Here is a 23,883-nt window from a genome sequence, read left to right on the forward strand (position 1 = left end):
ACCAGGAAGTAGTTTCTGCTTTTCTCCACTGCGTCAATCTGCATGTCTTTGAGCAACATTTGGTTACGTCAGACTCGCCGGGTCTGACAGCAGCAGGAAACCTGAAAGGCGACTTGTTATGCAAAATTCACATTTTACACATTTTTTATTCTATTTGGATCTCAACTGCCTTTTTATTATGAGAAAAAGGATTCCTTCACCCAGACTGAAGATTCGTTTGTGGATGACGACGTAAAGGAGGAAGAGGCTATGTGTGATGAAGATATTTAATATATTTCCATTTTTTCTGTAAATAGTTTTTGTGTGATTTTTTTTTTACTATTTTAACTCAACATTGTAAAATAAAAGTGGTGTGATTTTGAAAAAGAAGTTTAAACGTGGGTTTCCTGTATATTCTGTAAAGATTTGAGTAAAATGTTGTGGTAATTTGTTTTGTGATAGTAAAGTAAAATAAAAAGAAAACCTGTCCAGCTAGCCACTCAGTATTAAACATTCATAACTGTTGTGACACTTTCAGTTTTTTATTTTTATTTAAATGTCTGTAAAATGTGCTGAGCCGTGTGTTGAATGTATTTGCTGTTATTTGATGCAAAGAACACCATAGTAAACTTCCTCAGACATGGAGACATGATCTGTTGTGCTCATAATTCTGCATAAGAGTAAAAAGTAATAAAGAAAGAAAGAAATATGTGTAAATATGTGGCATAATTACTCAGCTGAGCCTCCGAGTCTGCAAGTGAAGGGCAGCTTCCTCCTCCTCCTCCTCCTCCTCCTCCTCCTCCTCCTCCTCCTCCTCCTCCTCCTCCTCCTCCTCCTCCTCCTCCTCCTCCTCATTTATCCTTCTATAGTGACCAGAACCCTGGTCGCTCTTCCTGCTTTCCCAGCCACACCAGCCCACCTTGGTCATCAAAACTATCCCAATGTTTTCCGAAATGCATCTCAGTTAGTGCAGCAGCCCAGCGCACCACCTCCAGGGGTTGATAACCAGACAGGGCAGCTTTTGGACCTATCCGGGTCACGGCACCAAGATGTAACCCAGGTTTCCCTCTTTGGATCTGCCGCTGGTGGAAGACACCCTATGAACTCTGCGTTGTGTTTTATTTTGTGAGTGAAGATGGGATGTGATCCGTGCAGAAAAGAGGCACTGCCCCGTTACCCGGCAGGCACTGCCCCGTTACCCAGCACTGCCCCGAAAAGCCACTTCTGCTTTTAAAAGATGTGCTGTTGAATAAATGTGTATCATTTTGCAGCCATTTCCATGTTCAAGTGTAAACGTTGAGGTGGGGGGAGGGGTGTGGCCAGCAGCAGTTTACTAGAATTTAAAGTGACAGAGAGTCTAAACTGAAATCTCATCATTTTGTGCAAGAAATGCAAAGAACATGTTTTGTACAGGTCACAGATCTTTCCTAATCTGTTCAAAAAAACAACTGTAAAATAGTTTTTTTCGACACTAGTGGAATACTGACCAAGTTTATGTACGTTTGTAATAGAAATGTTTGTTTCAGCTGTTTCGACCTTAAAATCGCACGAATTGAAATTTCAAAAACAAATTTGCTGAATGGAAATTTACCAATGTTGGGAAAAAAAACACTTTTTTTAATGTAAAATCTTTGCAGTGGTGTGATTTTTTTTGACCATATCAAAATTATTTTATTTTGCAAAACTGCAGTGGAAACAAACGAGTTACATGATGAACAACCGGATGTTACTACTGTAGGAAACGACAAAGAAAATGACAGGAAGTGGTCAGAATATGTTTTGACTTAATGTGTGAACAAACTGTTTCAGATGTGATTTGCATTTTGTTTCTTTGATGAAGTTTTGATACAGAGCAGTGGCTCTGAGTGCAGGTGGGACTAAAACAATGCTGGGAATGTTCAGAACATGTTTTCAGACCGAAATGATTCAGCGACGCCGTCAGCCATCGTCTCCCTGGACGTATTTGGACTCTTGTCCTGCAGAGAGTGGACCGTAAAGACATGAAGGAGGACAGGAAGTGTCCTCTGGTTCCAGGACAAAGCCTATTGTGTGAGCTGATTCCATGTGAGGAAGGCTGAGGCGTCTGCCTTCACGGCGGGAGAACAATAAACGTCTGGATGGAGTTTGAGGAAAGATCGTGGAGCTCGGTTCTGACCCGGACAAAGACAGGAAGACATTATGAGATGAGACAGACGTCTGGTGTCTCCCAGGCTTCAGAAACCGGACTTTAGAAAGTCTGAAACGTCTGAATCGTTTCTCCGACATCATTAAAAAAGCATTTGAGATGTTAAATGTGGAGTTTGAGTGTTTTTAGTGTCTGTCTTCTTAAAGAGACGGATCACTTTTTCTTTTTCCAGGAAGAGTTAACAGGAAGCAGCTGAAGCATCAGCCTCTGGATGTCACGTCATCATGGAGGAAAACGGCTTTCATCAGAAACTGCAGCCGCTTTCTGCAGAAACAAACTTTATCAAATGGTTCAGTTCACACCAGAAATCCTTCACCGAGAGAAATCGCTTCTAATCTCCCTGTAAGTTTATTGGTGCAGCAGATTTCAGGAACAAAACAATTCAAAGTGCTTCATGGAAAAAACATCAACGCGACTGAAAACTGAAACATAAATCAGATTCATCGTCACACAGCAAATATGTTGGTCATGTTTATTTATTATGGTTAAAAAGCAACTTTACAAAATGCTGATTTAAACATAATCAGAGTTTCAGCTGTTTTACAATTTTCTGGAAGTTTGTTCCAGATTCATGGTGCATAGAAGCTGAATGCTGCTTGGTTCTGGTTCTGGGGATGCAGAGCAGACCCAGAACCAGAACCAGAACCAGAACCAGAACCAGAACCAGAACCAGAACCAGAACCAGAACCAGAACCAGAACCAGAACAGAAGGTCCTTCTGAACCGGGTAGTGGGGCTGTTACAGAAAACAAAACAAAATTTCCTCCAAAAAACTCAGAAATTTTTATATTTTAGAAAAGTTCTAGAAAAAACAAGGAAATTTATCAGTTTGAAAAATCTAAATTTTGCTAGAAAACAAACATAAATAAAATTTAATTTAACTTGAATAACGTTTTAGAACAAAATAAACTTTTAGCCTCATTTTTACTTGGCTGTATTTTTACTCTTATTTGAGTAAAAGTTTTGGATTCTCTTCTCACTGGATGAAAAAAGCATCCAGTTTTTGTTGAAGTTTTGTAAGTTTATACTAAAAGAAACTGATTCAGAGATTATTTTATGGTGTAATTATATTATTTATATGAATTGTTTTCATACCAAACTTTCCTTACATTTTGATAAACGATGTTTCAACAACCAAGTAAACTTTTTACCACGTACTTTTGAATAATTTCTTGTATTTTTTACTTTGACTGACGTGGTTCTGCTCTCATTGAGTGAATTATTTGGGTCGTCTGCCTCTGATTGAACCATAAGTTGCTAACCTTTGATTTGTTTTTAACCCCTTGAATCGTCCAGATGAAATATCGCTGAGGAAATGTCATGTAGTTCAGAGTTTCTGTTGGCAGCAGATGGTGAAACGAGTGAAAGGCTTAAAAACAAAAGCAGCGTTTGCTTCGTCCTCAGAGCTGCAGAGAAATGCGTCTCCAGCACAAACACGCTGCAGACTCCGCTCTGCAAGCTGTCGTCAGCACGCTGACGCTGCCTGCTGGATTAAAAGCACATGATTGCTTCCTAATTGGGCCCTCGGCCCCCGCGGCCCCCCGGCCCCCATCAGGGTCTGCTGGTCCTCGGTGGACCAGCTGCTGCCTGTCTGCAAATCCCTGCAGACGCAGACAGAAACAGCAGCAGTGACGCTTCCCAGGGGAACAAAAACAGCATCATGTTCACTCATCCATCAAGCTCAAAGTGAAAAACTGCAGCTGCATTCATTTTTAGTTAAACTAGAAAAATGCATCTTTATGCTTTCAAACTGTATTTCTGGTTTAAGCTTAGAAATTAACCATCAAACAATTTGTTTTTCATTTTTAAAGGGGCAATATGTGCTTTTCAGCCACATAGTACCAACTTCATGTCTCATTTTTGCACAAATATACAAAAACACAGTTTTATTCTCTTACTTTGACTGTAGTTTCCTATTTTGATGTCTGTTTTTTCCCATTTGTAACTTATTTTAGCCATTTTAGTTTTGTTTCTGCAGTTACATGTCGTCCCATCAGAGCGTTTCAAACCGGCTCAGCGCTTTGATGGGACGATATGAGAAACAAAACTGAAGAGGCCAACAGGTGCAAACGTGCAGTAAAATGTAAAATGCAATGCAAGCACGTGACTGACTCAAACTTTAAAAGGAAAAATGTTACAAAAAGCAAGAAATATGAAACTCTCCACAAACTGAAGTCCTCCAGACCACTAGAGGGAGTCTGGAGTCGCTAAAATTACCAATGTAAATATGCTGCTGTTGCATAATATTATAGAAAGTATAACTTAGCATTTCTTTCTTCTGGACGTCCCATTAAATTGCCTTTTCTCGGGTTATTTCTTCGGCTCCCCCTAGTGGTCTGGAGGACTTCAGTTTTGTGCTGTGAGTTTGCAGCATTTTAAACTGACTTGTTTGGAAACGACGTAATAAATTTACAATTTAATGTTCATTCTAAATGTTCACTATTATCTTTGGTTTCTGTGGAAAAAGAAAATTGGTCATTAATGAAATTATATTTTACAAATTTCATTTTCACAAATGCTAATTTTTATTATCTTTGCACTTATTGGTTAAGGAAATAACTGTTTTTATTCACCATTTCCAAAACGTATATGGCTGAATATACGTTATAATGTCTGCTCTGTTTGTGGTAAGGCCTGCCGTGTTTTATTTCACACTCTGTTCTGCTTCTCGTTTTTCTTTGTAGTAAACAGAGATGTTTTCTCAGAATGTGTGTTTTTCCGTTTCATTTGTTTTGTATCAACAAGCAGCATTAAAACTTTGAGCTTTTCCAGTTTTAAAAGCAAGAAGCTGTAAGAAACGTTATGTTTCTGTTTTATTGAAACAGAAACACGCGTTTCTTGTTTTTTTTTTTCCGTTTTCTGTAGTTGCAGATGCAGTTTCCGTCTTCTCTTAAATTAGTTGTATAACTCTGCCACTGATAAACTGCTCAGAACACCGAGTGCCTGAGCAGAGACGTGACGTGCCGGCGCTTGTGGCTCCCGCAGGCCATAATCAGGAGACAATAAACAACTGTGTGCTTCCCTCTGAAAACGGGATTTAAGTTGCAGGAGTCAAAGGAAAAACAAATGAGATTGTCTCACTGAAAACAGTGCAAAACCTCTTTTATCAGCCTGACAGGTGATGAGTTTACAGTTATTACTTTATGCGTGCAGGATGAATTTTAGATCGTTTGGGTAAACCGCAGACTTTCCCCAAAACGAGCAGCTTAGAGTCAGATTTCATCAGGCAGTTAAACATGTTCCTGGGTTTAAATGGGAGATTTCAGGCTGAAAAAACTCCCAAAAGCTAAGGGATGGAGTCACGATGGACTTGGAGAATCTGAACAAACAGGAAATCAAATCAATGTGGCGTTTAAGAGGATGCTGCAGGAAATGCTGCAAATTGAAATTATGTAAGTAAATTCACTTAAATGTGCCTCTTTTAAAAAAAATCTAAATTTTCGATAAAAAATATTTTTGCATCATGAGTCACATGATCGACAGCTGGATGTTGCTACTGCAGGAAATGCCGAAGAAGACGACAGGAAGTGGTAGGAGGATGCCGGATTGTTTTTGTTTTTAGGGACAACGTGCAGCTGAATCCTCCGCAGCATCACAGCTCAAAGAAACATTCGCTTCATTCCAACATGTTTCATCCATCCCTGAAAACATTTGCTACAGAAATGCAGCAGTGAGTCGGCTGGGAAGTAAAACAGGAAGTGGCTGATTTTAGATAAGACTCTAATCATTAAGTTCTTCATTCAACATTTTTTTCTTTTTCCAAATCAAAACAAGGAAATGCCAACAAAAATGCATCTGTTCTTCTGTTGCAGCTTCCTGCACTTGGTCCAGAACCATGGATGGTTGCCACGGTTACAGTCCACGGACGTAAACATGGGAACAAAGTCTTCGTTCTGGATCTGTGTTGAACTTTTTTAGGCTTTTAACTCTGCAGTGAGTTTAGAGTCTGATGGATCAGTTAAGACTGAGCAGATTTAACCTGCAGGAATGTTTCCAGATTTATGCTCAACTCATTTTTTGGGATCTGAGTTTTGAGTTTCATTTGTTTGTGTTTCTTTGCTTTTTTCCACTACAAGTCATTTCATTCACATTTATTCCTTTGTTGAGTTTCTAATCTTCTGTTATTTAGATTTAGTTTCCTTTAAATGTTTTCTCTTCTGCTTTCTCGTCTGTTTCGCACCGTTGGTGTTGGTTTGTCTCCCTTCATCAGTTCCTCCAGCCTGATGGTTTTTGTTTCCTCCCACAGGTGTCCCCCTTACCTGACTGCCTCACCTGCAGCCAATCACATCACCCACCTCTTCCCCTGTAGTTCTCTCTTGTGCTTCATTAGTTAATCTGTGATATCATCCACTCCCCTTCCTGTTTGTCCTGTAAGTTCTCGTTATTGTTTATTAAAGAAACACACTATGATCATCCTAATCTCCTGTTTGCACTTTGGTCCTAACCTGTAAAACGAAACAGAATTTATATTTTTAAAGATGTTCGGGAACCAAAACGATTATCTCTGAGTGACTTTCATTGAATTAAAGAAAGAAAAATCTAAATAATGAGCTGAAAAATTCCTAAAGCTGGTTGGATGTGTAGCCTTTATGTACATGAACAGATTCATATCATCTGCATAGACATAAGAATACATAACAATAATAAGAAGAAACATGCTCCTACTGTACTGAACCTGGAGGAAAACACAGATAATTACTAGTTTTGACACCACACAGCTACGTTGGCCGTTTACCAACTGATATGAATGGAGAGGATTTCATGGTGATTATTTACTGCCTCAAACAGGAAAAGAACAAGTCAGGTTTCAGTGGAAGCCTCAGTATCTGTTTCCACTGAAAATGAATCTATTAAAACTGTGCAACTGTGCTGTTTCCATTAAATAAAAAACAATTAAAATCACATGTGAATGTTTGTTCAGGAAATAATTAAAAAATATGCAGCGCCATCGTCCTGCAAACCACTTCCTGTTGTCTTCTCCTTTGTCATTTCTGCCAGTAGTAACATCCTGTTGTTGATTATGTGACTATATGATGCGAAAAGCTGTTTTCATTGCAGTTTTACAAAATAAACCGATAACTTTTTGATGAAAAAGTGAGTTTTTAGTTAAATCTGTGTTTATTTACAAAATGTCACATTGAAAGTTTTTCTTATCAGTGTAAACGCATCTATTGACTTTAAAAGTTTGTTGTAGGTGAAGATCTGCAGTAACATTTTCTTGTATAACTTTTGTTTTGCAGTCAGGTCAATTCAAACTTGTTTACTGACATAAACACTCTGCAGCCGCGTGGAAATATGATGAAAATGTCGTCAAGTTTCAGCTTGAATGTTTTACGTCTTCTGACTTGAGAATGACCAAATCGGTGCAGACTGTTTGTTGTTAGCCGGAGCGCTGAGGCGCGCAGGGTCACATGTTTTGGCTGTAAGAGGTGAGAGCAGATCTTCCCTGCTGCACTGATGCAACAGGAATATGCAGGAAAAACGCTCAGGAGAACGGAAAACTGTTGTTTTTCCAAAGAGAAAGGAGAAGGGCAGCGCCGAGCTGCAGGGAGGGACAGAAAATAACGGACAGCCGAGAGCAAGGCGGGAAAAATCACAGACCGAGTGGGAGTGGGTTTCATTTTAACGGCTCCGAATACCAAAGAGGGCGGAGGGCTTCTGAGGAAAATTCCTGCTCTGATGCAACGCCCTGCAAGGCTGCGGACTGGGATGTGTCTGCATTTTAGAAAAACAAGCAAAAAATAAAGGTGGCAGAAACTCTAAAGCAGACATGCAATAGTAAATATCCACTCTTTTTTTTTTGCAGTTGTCGTTTAAGTGTATGTTGTCAATTGTAGATCAGGAATAAGAAACATTCAACCCAAAAAGTTGGGCTAAGGCAAACATCTAAAACTGTTTCAGACCTGCAATTACAGGTTTTGTCTAATTTTACTCATTAAAATATTCCAAGTTTAATGTATTGCTGAGTAGGTCCAAACTAAAAACATCACGATTAAATATATATATATATATATATATATATATATATATATATATATATATATATATATATATATATATATATATATATATATAAAACCCCTGCCAATTTCAGCTGGACACCATTACACAGTGATGGGGACAGCTAATTAAAACGCTAACTGTGTTAGCTTACTAACACAGTTAGCTAACACACAGTTAGCTAACTGTGTTAGCACACAGTTAGCTAACACAGTTAGCTAACACATTTATGATTAGCACTAATCATAAATGTTGTTCTGCTCACGCTAAGGCGCTACACTAACAGGTTATTTACACGCTAACACTTGTTCTCTACTGTTCATGTTTTATTTTGTTCCTGTGTGTTTATTCTTTGTAATAATAAGGAAAAAATGAGCGAGCGAGCGAGGACAGGAAACAGAACTCGAGTCTTTACCCCCTTCAAAATAAGAGCATACACACATACTCACACATAGTCTTGGTAACCAAACTTCACCACAGATGTTGAACTTTATTCAACTGAAAGTTTACAAAACAGCCAACTAAATACATACTTTATAATTCATCCAGAAAACCAATTCATGTTAAGATAAGTGTGGTAAACGTTTTCAAAATTAGTAAAAATGCTAACGTGCTCCACGAAAAATCAGCTATGCTAATACTGGAGCAAGATTTTTGATTAGCAGAGGTTTGCTAATGCGCTAGATAAGAACACCCACTAGTTTGGGGATTTTTATCTACTTAAGTTGACTCTAATTAAAACAAAATATCAAAACATCGTAGTTATTTTTAAGTATTTAAGAAGTTTAGTAAAGACTGAGAGAGTGGAGCAACTTTAGTGTTAAAACCTGTGAATGCAGTCGACAGGATTTTGTTTGACAGGATTTTGTTTTGCGTCAAACTGAATAACATACATTTTTTCATAAGAAGACATTTCTGGCAGGCAGTGGAAGGACAGCTAACAGCCAGGGGAGGCGGCTCTTCCTGCGGGACTGCAGGTTCCGTCCCGCGGGCTCCGGATTCCTGGCGGCGGCGGCAGCCTTCCGGGACGGACCGTCCTCAGGTTCGAGTTTCAGCAGAACATGGAAAGTGGAGTAAAGGTCGCTGTGGGTGTCTGACCTTTCAGGCTCAGGCGGTTTGTGTCTCCGGCTCGGCGTGGCCTGCAGCCAGGTGACGTCCTGTTCCCGCCTGTCATGTTATTGTTGCTGTACCTGAGTGAATACATTTATGATGAGGATCATAAATCTGTTTGCACACACACTCCTGGAACACAAAACAAGCTGCGGCGAGGTAAATCATTAAATGCTGGTACTGAGGGTGAGCAGAACAAAAAGCTGTTATTGTTTTGCAGAAATGGCTTTGCAGAACGAATCGAATCAAAATATAAATTGAACTTATTATTCATGCATAAAACGTTTTCACAAGCTAAAACTGCCTTAAAAACTTGTAAAAAAAAATACTAAAAACGACAAATAAAAGTAAAAATAATACTGAAGTCTGGTTCTGGTTTGCATACTGCAGGCTGAGAGAGCAGAAAATTTATAATTATTAAAAGCAATAGAAAACTAAATTGGTAACAAATAATATATTGTGTAAGACTAACAGAAATCATGAATGTCAGAATAACTTGGAGGTGATTAAAATTTATGCAAAATGTTTTTGCATAATGTTTTTAAATGCATGAGCAATAATTCATGCATTTAAAAAATAAAATGCTGGAGTCATGATGCAGTGACAATAGACATGAGAAAAGCTAATAAATAGATTCATGAACATGAAAACGGAGGATATTATGTCTGTAATTTCAGTATGTTTTAGTTTCATAAATGCATTATATGATTTTCCCTCGTTAATTTGAGTTTTTATTGATTTCAGTGAAAATCTTTTCTCCCTTCAGTGAGTTTTAGTGATCTGTGTTGGTGAAAACATGTAACCGTGACTCAGGGGGATTTCTCACTCGTTCCTGACATTCCCAGCATTCCTGCCGTGTTTGAGCTCATGCTGCTTCCTGCGTCTCTCACTGTGGATGTTTCCAGTAAAACGGCGTGTGATCTGCAGCACGCTGGGCCCCAGCAGCTCCTCTCCTTATATGGCTCCTCAGTGGGAGAAAGAGCCAGAAACAGAAAGGAAAGCCCCCCCAACCCTCTGAGGCTCAGTTTCCAAGGAAAGCAGCAGAAGCAGCGGCGGCTTTTCTTGATCTGCGTCGGGTTTCGGGGTCAGAACGGTGTCTGACCTGCAGGAGGAGGAGGAGGTGTGTTTGACCAGCGTAGCAACAGTAACTAAGGGTCACAGAGCGGCCTGCTGGGGTCACTGCAGCAACCATTGCTGTTTGTTTGGGTCCAAACGGTTTAATTAGGTCAGATGTCACAGAACCAGCACACCTAAAACACTGAACTCACAGACGATAGAGTCGCTTTTTTATGAGCTGATTCTGGATTTTACTGCAAAAACACAAAATCCTACCAGACCAAACATATTTGGTTTCGTTTCTATTGAAAGTATTTTTATTACATTTGAAATAAGACAAAACTAACTTACAAGTAACTTTTAAGCAACATGCAGGAGCTTGTTATAATTCCTTAGTCTTGATTTAAAAAAAAAAGTTGTTCTGTCAGTGGAACTAGAACTTTGTTTTATTAATATTAAATAATAATGGACTTAAAACAAGCTCATATATCTTCCTTGAAAGTTACTTGTAAATTAGTTTTGTCTTATTTCAAGCGTACAAAGATATTTTTGCACTGGAGACTAAACAGAAATACTTGGTAAGATTTTGTGTTTTTTGCCGTAAACAAGCCTGGAAATTAAATTTATCTTGTTTATTTTTCAGATTTTGGCGTTAACGGGGTTATTATGCACTTTTTGTGCATCATTAAAAAAACAGGACTTTTTTATGTTATAACTGAAATAATCTGCCAGTGGAGCTTTTTAAATGCAAAACAAAACATACTTTATTAATCCCAGAGGGAAATCAAATCATCAATATTTAGGAATTATTTACTGAAAACGATCGGCCACATCTTAGGTTACCAGGGCAGCAGCAGGGAGGCGTCTCCCATGGCAACAGAACGTTGTTTGGGGTTTCCTAGTCTGGAGAGGAGGGGTCGGGTCCGTCGGTGTTTTCTGACCCAGTTAAACGCAGAAACAAGCTTCCTGTTCGGTTTTTTACTGGTTCTGGAAGCTGTGAGGCCTGAAGGAAAGCGTGTGTGTGTGTGTGTGTGTGTGTGTGTGTGTGTGTGTGTGTGTGTGTGTGTGTGTGTGTGTGTGTGTGTGTCGCTGCCTGTGAAAGAAGTTTTTCGCTGAGTCATGACGATCAGAGCTGCTGGTTTTACTCCCTTCAGTTTTCTGCTCCACCTTGTTGCCATGGTTACGGACAACCTGGTACGTTTTTTACTCCCTACACGGGAATCTATTTACTTTTTAATTTTAGTTTTTTTTTTTTTTTTTTACTTCTGTCTAATAAATTTTAGCTGAAGTTTGCTTTTTACTTCCTTTCCTTTAAACTATGTTTAGAGCTTTACTAACAGATATTTAGATATTTCCATAAGGTTGAAAAAAAAGTTTTATCCAACACAAAACATTCCTTGATAACAATAATATTCATTTTGTATATAAAAAAAAAAGGATTTGCAGAAGCCATTTCATTTTCAAATGGTGGTACATATTACAAATACACCAAAAAATGCATTTTTTAAAAATAAAAAAATTATAATTTTCTTGCCTGAAGTGCAATATCAGCATTTCTTTAGTGTGTTGATCATTTGTAGCAAAGGTTGAATCTGCAGCTAAATAATTATGTTTAACAGTGAAAAGCTCAGCTGTGTTTGAACACAGTGTAGAGATAATCTGGAGATTACATCCTGGATTAACAGATTAATAAATGAATAGCACAAAGTGATTAACATGAGATTAATTTTGACAGAGTTTTAACCAGGTAAATCTAAAACGGCAACATTTATATCTTGAATGCAAAATGTTTAATTTTTTTAAGTTTTAGTTTAATTATTGCTCTTTTTTCTGCAAGTGTAATTTTTTAGAGTGTAAACTCCAGTTAATGGTTAACTGATTACTAAGTTATTGATTCATGATTAATCCGATTAATCATTTCAGCCCAAAAACTAAGAAAACAGAGCAGATGATACATGAAAAGCTCAGAGTTAAAGGGAATCATGATAATAACTCCAATAAAACCTTTTATTTTAATCACAAGCATTTTTCACTCATTAAAAACTCATAAAAATCTTTAACAAGCCATAAAAACTTATTGGACACAGAATTCAAGACAATGTAGCGACACAATGAACGAGTGATGATTAAACACACACAGAGCAGCTGTTTCAGCGGATTAACACACACACACACACACACACACACACACTCTGAGGTTAATTAAAACGCTCGTCAGGACCAGTTTAACGAGACGCGTCTCGCTCAACTTCCTGGTTCCAGTTTACGGACTGGTCCGCACTTCATCTTAAAGTTACAGTACATAAAAAAAAATGCTGCCAAGAAATGAGATTTTAAACAGAAAAATAAAATTACGCTGGAAATGGTTGCAAAATCTGAGCTTTTTGTATTTTTTCCTAGAATCGAGCGCAAACTGGAGCCAAAGATCATCTAATTTAGTAATCGATTAATCGTTAACTGGAGGAAAAAACGCAAAACAGGCAATTTGCTGAGAGAACAACATATTGAGATGTAATTAGAGTAAAACTGAACAAAAACTATATAAATTTTGCTGTTAAGGTTTTGGTTTGTTCACTCAGAACTTCCACAGGTTTTTGTTTCACTTGGTTGAAAATAAAAATATTTTATATGAAGCATCTTTTGTTTTAGATTTTTTATTGACAGAAGCTGATTCAGCAAGATTTTCTTTTGCCTGATTTTATTATTCTTTTGTTTCCTATATGAATTATTGCAACTTTTTCTTAAATTTCCATTTAACTTTATATTTTGATGATGTAATTTTTAAATATTAAATGATAATTTGATCAGTTTCTCAGTACTTGAGTTTTTACCAAATACTTTTTACTTTTACTTGAGTAAAAATAAGTTGAAGTAGTACTACTGTGACTTCAGCAGTACTACTCTGACTTCAGCAGTACTACTCTGACTTCAGTAGTACTACTCTGACTTCAGCAGTACTACTCTGACTTCAGCAGTACTACTCTGACTTCAGTAGTACTACTCTGACTTCAGCAGTACTACTCTGACTTTAGCAGTACTACTCTGACTTCAGTAGTACTACTCTGACTTCAGTAGTACTACTCTGACTTCAGCAGTACTACTCTGACTTCAGTAGTACTACTCTGACTTCAGCAGTACTACTCTGACTTCAGCAGTACTACTCTGACTTCAGTAATACTACTCTGACTTCAGCAGTACTACTCTGACTTTAGCAGTACTACTCTGACTTCAGCAGTACTACTCTGACTTCAGCAGTACTACTCTGACTTCAGCAGTACTACTCTGACTTCAGCAGTACTACTCTGACTTCAGCAGTACTACTCTGACTTCAGCAGTACTACTCTGACTTCAGCAGTACTACTCTGACTTCAGCAGTACTACTCTGACTTCAGCAGTACTACTCTGACTTCAGTAGTACTACTCTGACTTCAGCAGTACTACTCTGACTTCAGTAGTACTACTCTGACTTCAGTAGTACTACTCTGACTTCAGCAGTACTACTCTGACTTCAGCAGTACTACTCTGACTTCAGTAGTACTACAGCAGTACTACTCTGACTTCAGCAGAGTTTTGGGTTCTGGTTTGTTGCTCAGTCTAAGAGAACCTTCATTATTTCTGTCACTTGTTGCTTAATTTGCAGTTTGTTTCCATTTTTAGCGCAGGAGTTGAAAACAGCTGCAGGCTGATTGGTTCAGACAGGCCTTTGTCTGCTCACACACACACACACACACACACACACACACACAGACCAGGACTGATGATGCTGCATGTGACTCCGTGACTAACCAATCACATGCGTTGCGTCATGTCAGCGCCGTGACCCGTTTGGACTCGGCCTCTGCAGAGCGGGTCATCTGAACGTTCGCCCCGCTGAAGGTCCAGGCACATGACTTCAAAAGCCCCATTCACATGAGAAAACACCCTGATTTCATTCTGACAGTTTGTTTTCAGTGTGACAGAACCGAGTTTACGGCTCAGATCCTGGAAACGCCTCGCAGTTTCAGTCTGATTAAAGTCGCCCTGAATGTTTACCGGCAGGAGAAAAAAGGTTCTGTTTACTGACCAACGTGGGCCTGAAACCTCAGCAGGAGTCTTTCTGACTGGCAACAGGCAAACTGTGTACAAAGAGCAGATCGACTGGAGGAAAGCGACATCACACAGAAAAGCATGGTGGTGGCAGCATCATGCTGTGGGAGACAAAAATCTTCAGCTGAAGCTGCTTCTGCAAATAATTTTCACTTTTTGGGAGTGAAAATAAAACGTTTGCCACACTTTTCAGATGTTTATTTTTAAAACTTTTAACTGTATCGTTTGGTTTCCACGTCACTGTTATGAGCTACCTGGTCTATCAGCAACAATCCCAGTAAAACACAATGAAGTCTGAATATTTTCAAACTGTAAACACTTAAAGTGAAGAAATATTAGAAACGAGAGATTTGATTCAAAAGTAACAGATCTGGGGAAAAATGGTGCCATGGTGGTTTAAATACAAGGACGTTTGAACCATATAAGAAGATATTTAAGCTATTTGTTAAAGCTTGCTTTAACAAGATGAACACTTTGTGTTCTGCTTTATATTTTCCATTATAAGAAAATTACAAATTAAAAGTCGCCGTCTGCAACTACAGAAAATGTTTTATCATTTTTGAATTGCAGTTGGGGGGCCGCACAAAATCAATCCAAGGGCCTTGAATGGCCCACGGGCCACGCTTTGGACATCCCTGCTCCGTGTTTATGACCTGAGGTGAGTGGCCGTCACTCAGTGACCTTTCAGATAAAAGTAAAGTCAATTGGCTTTACACATCATGACCACGCGAACAAAGACGCAGTTTTGTGTCTGTCCGAGTCACGGGACCACGTGACTGCGGCCCATTAGCCTGGTGACTGTAACACACGGCTCAGTGTCCACAGGGCAACACGCATGTTCAGGCATCACATGACGCCTCCTCCATGTTGGGCTCCGGGTCTCAGCGCTCAATGAGGCCGTTGAGCGCAGCGACGCCCCACAGAGCCGCCTTTATCCCGCCGGGCCGATCCCCGGGGGCAGCCGCGGCGCCGTTTCCCTCCGAAAACAAACCGGGGTGGAGGGAGGCCCGTTGCTAGGCAACGCCGCCCCTCACAGGACCCGCTAATCTGACGGCTTTCCTAACGGTGCCTGTTTTAAAAACACCAACAGCAGAAGTTTGATTTCTGCAGTCAGGTTACATTCACTGGAGTAACCTTTTGAGTATTTAAGAGTATTTTTCTACTGTAATGTTTACATTTACTTAAGTAATTTATTATGAAGTATTACTCTCACTTGAGTAAAAGAACAAAAAATCATCAGACACACCTGCAGTTTTTGTTAAAGTTTCAAAAGTTTGATCTTAAAAATCTAAATTTTCTTTTGCCCGATTTTGTTATTTTTTGTTACTTATATGATATTATATGTTATTTAGATCCTTAAAAATGTTTAAATTTCCTCTTATTTTTATATTTTGATCTGTCTGATGATGTAATTTTTAAATATTAAATGTTTGATAATCAGTTACTCAGTACTTGAGGAGACTTTTTTACTCTGACCTTTTGCTTGAAGTGGTGCTGCTCGTACTTCAGCATCATTTCTGGCTGCTTTCACTGCTGTTTTCTGCAGAGTTCAGGTTTTTCCTGGTTTTTCTATTTTCAGGTCAGAAAACCTTTGAGACGGCGTCTCACTATCTTAACAACAACCTTTTATTTGCTAAGCTTGGAAAAACTGAGAGTGCATGTTTTACTACAGTTGTTGCTGTTACCGTGGCAACGTTTGTACATGAGCAACGCTAAAGTCTGATTGGAGACCAAAGCTGCAGCATTTATTGCGGTTTCAGTTGCTGTGGTTCTTTCACACTCTAAACAAACACTGTAAAAATACAAAATCTTACCACGTAATTTTACTCTGGTTTGTAGCAGAAATGTCTTAGTTCACCCGAAATAAGACAAGTTACTTTGAAGCAAGATACACGAGCTTGTTTTAAGTTCCTTAATACTGATGAAAAAGCTCCAGCTGGCAGATTATTTCACTGATACCGTGAACATGAGGAAAGATTAGCCTGTTTGGTCGATTAGCATTCACACCTCCTCAAACCAGTGGCGCAACTACACATTATTCAGGTGGATGCGAAAACATAGATCGGCGCCCCCCCTCCCCCCGACCGAGGGAAGGAACGTCAGGGTGAAGGAGCGAACGCTCACTCAGCAGCAGCAGCTTTAGTCCAGTTTCTTTACTCTGAGTTCTAAAGACGCCATGATGCTGCAGCCTTGTAGATTGTTGTGTCTGTTTCTTAAATACTTAACTCTTATCTTACTCTATCTCATGTGGCATAAATGTTTTCTCTTCCATTTTTCCATTTGGAAACAGATTCATGCATTTGACAAGACCAACTTTCACCTTTAAGGGTTTTTTTGTCCCTTTCCTTCCTTAAATTGGAGAAAGTGCAGCAAAGATAACTCGGTGCTGCAAATGAAGTAATGTTTTGTAAGAAATAAGGCAGTTCACCGGTTAGGCTGAGTGTAAAAACAGCCATGAATGAACAGAGCCTGAGGTCTAAAGTTCACCTGAGATCTGTGGAAAGCCAGAGTGGAAAAAGTGTCTGTGATGTTTGGGCTTGTTCTGCAGTCAAACCTCAGACTCGGTTCCTAGAAGTGAGCGTTTGGAGCGAAGCGTTCTGTTTGGAATAAATCCCGGCTCCTTCAGCGGGGCTGCAGGATGGCGCAGAGAGAGTGTTTATGCGTGCTTTGGTCTGAACGGGGGGCTCAGATCAGGGATTTCTAGGAAACCCAGATGGGTGAGGGTTCAGAGTTTTCCTCCTCTGCAGCAGAAAGCTCTCTGCTCGCCCAGCTGCACGCCGCTTCAATTCACACTGAGATGTTCCAATACCTGCTTCAAGGTCCCAGGTAAAGCAGAAGAACAGCTATCAGGTTCGAAATGTTCTGCATGTAGCCGAGGAAACTCCTGACGTCTCACGTTTCTGCACATCAAAGCTGAATGTTTTTATTGTTCAGCTGCAGAGACGATTCTGTGCTTCAGGCTGAGAACAAAAGACACAAAGCAGAGTCCATCCTGCACTGTAAAAACTAAAAACCACCAAGTAGTTTGATCTGAAATGTGAACTAAAAAGTTACTTTTCTGCAGGATTGTTTTAAGTTAATAATTCCTTAACATTGATGAAAAAGTTTTAGTTCCATTGGCAGATTATTTCACTGAAAATACATGTTTTACACATTTTAAGTGAAATAATCTGCCATTCATTAAAATCTCATCAATTTTAATTAATTATTTACATGCAACTGTCGTCTATTTTCTGCAGAGAAGTTATTTGTAAGTTAGTTTTGTTTTATTTCAAGTGTAATAAGATCTGAACTAAAAAACTAGATAAAAAAATAATTGGTAAGATTTTGTGTTTTTGCAGTGTAGTTAGCTTAGCTCTTTAATGAACAGCCTGTTCGCTCCAAAGTGGGGTTCTGTGGAGTAGTTGTGTTGAGTCAGTACCTTATCTGGTAACTAAACCTCCAACCAACCTTTTCTTTGCAGGTAAATTACTGTATGTGCAAATTTTAACATCTTTGTTTGAGTTTGTTTAATTCTGCAGCATTTTGCAAAAAAAAAAAAAAACGTTTCAGTGCTGGATCAGTGACGGACACCTTCAGTCACAGTCGCTGCTGTCGTCTGGGAGTTTCTGCTGGACTAGTCATCGCCCAGACAGGAAGCTGCTGCAACCTGGACCGTCAACCAAACGGCATTCAGGAAAACGGAATCATGATCCCGTGAATAGAAAAACAACTCTGCGTATTATTCACCTCTATTGTCTGCAGAATGCTTCCACTTTTAACGGGAATAAGGAAATGAGGTCATGTGCTTCCTAAAACATGTCCTGGTTTTTACAAACACTTTGCAGGACGATGAGATGAAGAGTCAGAGGGAGGAGATTATGACTTATATTTTACTGTCAATGCCAAACAATTTCTAAGTTTCTAGTTTTTGATGAGATGTTAAACTTTTCTACTGCTGCTGAAACTCTAGATAAAACTGACTTCTCTGTAATTCATCATTTAAATTTGTGATTTTGTGGAAAATAAAAAAAAACATTACAAATTTGTTAAAACTTTGTCAATATTCTAATGTTGAGAAATTTTTGCAATTGCAGTTTTTCCATAAATAAGAAACATAATTAAAATCACATAAGTTTATTAACACGATAAGCCTTTACAAACATGCAGTGACATCATCCTTCAACTACTTCCTGTCGACTTCTTCTTCATGGTTTCCACCAGTAGAAACATCCAGTTGTTGATCCTGTGACTCATGAGGCAGATAAAGTTTCCATTGCAGCTTTGCAAAGTAACTTATTCTGTTTCTTAATGTTCTGTTTTCTCCAGACTGTTGATATTGTAATAGGAGGAAAACTCTAAGTAAAGTTTGAAAACAAATAAAGTTGAATTGTGAAATAAAAGCATTTTGAAACGACCCTGAAAGCCGTATCAAATGGAGCTTCATCATAAAATATCAAAAAAAGGTTTTTTGAAAGTTGCCGTGTTTCCATTAAGATTATTTACTTTCAAAATGTCAAATTGCTCAATCTTAAGGTGGAAACGCAGGAGGCCGGAGCATCAATCTCTTCCTTTCCCTCAGTTCCTCGCAGGTGAAAACATTTTGCAGCTTCTCTTCCTCGAACGTTTAAAGGAAAGTAAAACGACTCCAGGAAGCAGAAAGTCTGCCTGTAAACACACTGTTCCTGTAAACGCTCCGTCTGGTTTATGTTACATAACCAGGAATGGTTACTTATCAGAGCTTCATAAATGAGGACACACTCTCTCATGGGGCGCCGAGTGTGTGTGACAAAGGAACCAGCAGCTCCTTCCTCTTCACTTTCCCTAAACGGGACAAAAAGCTGCTGTGGTGTCGCCTGTCCGCCTGCCAGACAGTGGACCGCGCCTCCGGCCTTCCAGGCAGGACAAGGCCTCAGCTGACCTGCTTCCAGAAAACACACACCTACAACACAGCAAGCAGAAAACACACACCTACAACACAGCAAGCAGAAAACACACACCTACAACACAACAAGCAGAAAACACACACCTACAACACAGCAAGCAGAAAACACACACCTACATCACAGCAAGCAGAAAACACACACCTACAACAAGCAGAAAACACACACCTACATCACAGCAAGCAGAAAACACACACCTACATCACAGCAAGCAGAAAACACACACCTACAACACAACAAGCAGAAAACACACACCTACAACACAACAAGCAGGAAACACACACCTACAACACAGCAAGCAGAAAACACACACCTACAACACAACAAGCAGAAAACACACACCTACAACACAACAAGCAGAAAACACACACCTACAACAAGCAGAAAACACACACCTACAACACAGCAAGCAGAAAACACACACCTACAACAAGCAGAAAACACACACCTACATCACAGCAAGCAGAAAACACACACCTACAACACAGCAAGCAGAAAACACACACCTACAACACAACAAGCAGAAAACACACACCTACATCACAGCAAGCAGAAAACACACACCTACACCAAGCAGAAAACACACACCTACAACACAGCAAGCAGAAAACACACACCTACAACACAACAAGCAGAAAACACACACCTACATCACAGCAAGCAGAAAACACACACCTACACCAAGCAGAAAACACACACCTACAACACAGCAAGCAGAAAACACACACCTACATCACAGCAAGCAGAAAACACACACCTACACCAAGCAGAAAACACACACCTACACCAAGCAGAAAACACACACCTACATCACAGCAAGCAGAAAACACACACCTACAACACAGCAAGCAGAAAACACACACCTACACCAAGCAGAAAACACACACCTACATCACAGCAAGCAGAAAACACACACCTACAACAAGCAGAAAACACACACCTTTCTGCTTCCTGCATCACATCTTTACCTGATGCAAGTGCAAAATGTCAAAACTATCAGGTGAATAAAAGCACAAAAACAAAGCCAAGATGCACAAAATGCAACTTGTTCATGAGCCAGATATGTAATTAATGATGCAACAACGTGTGTTTGGTTGTTTCTCTCACTTGGCAGAGGATCCATAAACACGTCCTGCTCTGTAAACGAATGCTGCTGCACAGAATCAGAAGTTAAAGAGCCGCAGAACTTTAGATTCACGTAAAACATTTAAACCAGGGGGTCCAAGCTGCGGCCCGGGGGCCATTTGTGACCAGGTGTGCCTAATAAAGTGGCCGGGTGTAAACGTTTCTGTGAACCAACCTGAGGGTTTCTCCTGTGTTTGGAGGCGACTCAGTGACCGACGGGGCAGCTGCTGACCATCAGCCAGCGCCGCCTGCCTCTGTTTCCATGCCGATGACGCGCGGTCGCAGTCTGCTGAGGTCAGTCTGCTGAGGTCAGTCTGCTGAGGTCAGTCTGCTGAGGTCAGTCTGCGGGTCGTCGTGAACCCCCGGTCATCGGGAGCGCCCCCTGCCCGCCTGTTGTCCAGCCCTGGAATCTCCCTCCCGCTGCTCCAGACCGTTAAACTCATGGCGGCTTGTAGCTGCGGCCAGATCTGTTGGCTCGCTGCGTCCTGGAGGCCTGGACTGCACTGACCGGATCATGAAGCTCACATTTAGATGTTTACTGGGCCGCTAAGCTGATTTACGGGTCAAAGCCACTCGGTTCGGTGCTTTACTGTAAGAATGTGGATAAAACAATGAAAAAACACAAATTCTTACTACGTATTTTTGGTCTAGTTGTAATTCCTCTGCCTCATTATTTCACCTAAAACATGGAAAAATGTTTTATCTGCCAGTGGAACCAGAACGTTTTCATCAATATTAATGTCATTATTTCAAGTTTGCTAAGATATTTACACTATAAACAAAATACTTGGTAAGATTTTGTGTTTTTGCAGTGAACAAACCTGTAAATGACATTAAACCTGTTTATGTTTCTGGTTTCTTTCATGATGATGATCCAGTTTTCATACATTAAGAAAACATTTTTCCCACATTATGAGTGAAATGAGCAAATGAAATAAGTATCTTTTTATTGATATTAAGGAATTATTTATTTAAAACAAGCTCATGAATCTTGCCGAAAAGTTACTTATAAGTTAGTTTTATTTAATGTTAAGTGTATTAATGTATTTGAACTAAAGATTAGACAAAATTTACTGAAGATTTAATGTTTTTTAAAACTATAATATAAGTTTAAAATGTTGTTTTCTTAAAAGCCGCCATGTGATGCACAACTTTACAAACACCTGCATGATGCAGGTTTCACTTTCCCTGGAGGTTTTGCAGAATGAAGTCATGTTTTAAAATATAGTCTGACATCAGCTGAGAAAAGTGAAGCAACACACACACACACGCACACACACACACACACACACACACGCACGCACGCACACACACACACACACACACACACACACACACACACAGGCTGCTGGGTCAGATGATGTGTTTACGGGAACAGATCATGGGTCTGATTGAAATCCAGACGGTTCTGATCTCATGTGATCAGTGACTCAGCAGCTGGGGGTGACGTCACCGCCCTCCTTCACACCGCCGCTCTGATTGGTCGAGTCAAACTGAGCCGGGCTCAGCCAGCCAATCAGAGCGGGTGGAGTGAGAGGGCGGGGCCAGCGAGGCAGAGAGGGAAAAGGCTGACGTGACGTCACCGTGCGTGAGGCTTGTTTACGTCCCGCAGCGGGACTTTCTGCTGCCAGCAGAGCTGAACATTAAAACATGAAATGTTGGGGCAAAGCTGGATAATTTATCTTTATTTAATCCCCTGCGTTGCAGGAAGGATTCTAAAACATTATTAACTTATTGAAAAGAATATTGATGACCCAGTTCAGTCATAAAATGTATAACTTATCGAAATGTTCATAGCCAGGCTCATCTTGGTGACCGACTGCCGGTCAAATTCATCGAATTCATGCTTTTCTCCTCAGGCTGGCAGAGCAAGTGAGACATGAACATGTTTCTGTCGAGAACCAGAAAATGAGCCGTCCAGCCAGACGATGCCAAGCAAATCAAATTATTATTGAGCAGTGAATCAGAGTGACAGAAGCTTTTATTTTGTAGGATTGTCTGTGGGTTTTTCAAAGGGGCTCCCCACCCAGGAGCTGGTGCTGCTGGGGGCGTCACACTTTACCGCCATAAGTTTTTCTCAGGTGACGTCACACTACCACCAACTGACAGCCATCTTGGCAGGCGGTTGCTATGACAATAAACAAGCCACACTCTCTCGCCTTGTTCCTGTCCAACTTATAAACAATAAAAGTGCATTAAAACTGTTTGACGTTTTCACCAGAACCTTGTTCAGATGTACGTCTTTTAATCCGTTTAAGCCCTGATCGTCTGATCCATGGCGTTCCGGCCGTGAAGCTCCTCCATGCTGTTCGCACTCTTCCAGTTCACAAAGTGGTTAAATCCAAATTCAGACACTTTATTGGTCTCAGAGGGAAATAACGTTATCGTAGTGCGAGATCAGAGGCAGCTTGTCCACATCGTCTGACATGTTTACATTCTCATCCCGCCAGCAGCCATTTTGTTCGTGTATCTTTCTTTTGCACGTTGATGCAGAGTGTCCACTTCTTGTCTTTCTGTCGGTCAACATGCACTGCGCTGGCCTACCAAGATGGCAGGTCACTTCCAGTTCAGACTTGTGGGAACGATGCGTTTTACAGCTGAGTGTTTTTAACTCTTCCTGTTTCCTCTCATCTGTGAGGTAAAAGCTGTTAATGCTCCTAACTGCAGGTTATTTGCTGAAATGAATTTTGCGCCGTGAGCGCAGTCAGCTGTGGGACACTCCCGCAATCTGTTCCCAGGCCTCGCTCTCTCTCTCTCTCCAGCCTTTCCCACTGTCTCTCGCCCTCCTCTCCCTTTTTCTCACACTCATCCCCCTCTACCTCCTCTCTGTCCGGTCATGTGACACCGGGCACCCTGCCGGCTCTCAGGCACACACACACACACAGCGTTGGGTGTTGGGTTTCTGCTGCAGTTCAGTGTTTGTTGTGTGAAGATCTCAGCGACACTTTACTGCTGGGAAACTGGAAGCAGCTCGACGTGACGGAGGATTATTTGCAGTTCTTCGCTGCAGTAAATCAGCCTAATCACACAGGAGTCCTGCAGACACGGGTCAGACTCTGCTGGCAGACATGTCTAGATATTCGGTTGTGGTTTTACAGTTTTCACTGGTAAAAAACAAAAAAAGCAACTGCAAATGGCCGTGTTAGCATGTTTTCTGATGATTCAGTTTAGAAAAGAAGGAGGGCTGACGGAGAATAAATACAGAATAAATCTGGTTGCTTTAACTATCTGCATCGCTCTCAGGCGAAGTCACCACGACTCTTTGGAGGTCAACTGATTACATGTTGAACAGCTCATGTTGTTCACAGCGTTCTGTAAGCTTCAGATCCTCTGTTTATGTTTCCTCTGCCCTGCTTTGCAGATACTCAACAATCTCAATTACATTTCCATGTTTTAACATTTTCTGGTGCAGTTAGTAGCT

The 23,883-nt window shown here is 40.2% G+C and overlaps 2 long non-coding RNA genes across 2 annotated transcripts; one reads left to right on the forward strand and one right to left on the reverse strand.

The window, feature by feature from the left end:
- The first annotated feature begins 5,111 nt into the window (after positions 1–5,111).
- On the forward strand, positions 5,112–7,127 carry LOC145551305 (uncharacterized). Its single transcript, XR_014087113.1, has 2 exons — positions 5,112–5,555; positions 5,666–7,127. It is a non-coding gene; the product is annotated as an uncharacterized LOC145551305 (long non-coding RNA).
- Positions 7,128–8,618: 1,491 nt separating this feature from the next.
- On the reverse strand, positions 8,619–16,117 carry LOC103463148 (uncharacterized). The gene is made up of 2 exons (XR_014087114.1): positions 15,892–16,117; positions 8,619–9,353 (listed from the first exon to the last, which is right to left on the reverse strand). It is a non-coding gene; the product is annotated as an uncharacterized LOC103463148 (long non-coding RNA).
- Between the last annotated feature and the right edge of the window lie 7,766 nt (positions 16,118–23,883).

Source organism: Poecilia reticulata, chromosome 4 (assembly GCF_904066995.2).
Source record: "Poecilia reticulata chromosome 4, P_reticulata-male-v2, whole genome shotgun sequence".
Lineage (NCBI taxonomy): Eukaryota > Metazoa > Chordata > Actinopteri > Cyprinodontiformes > Poeciliidae > Poecilia > Poecilia reticulata.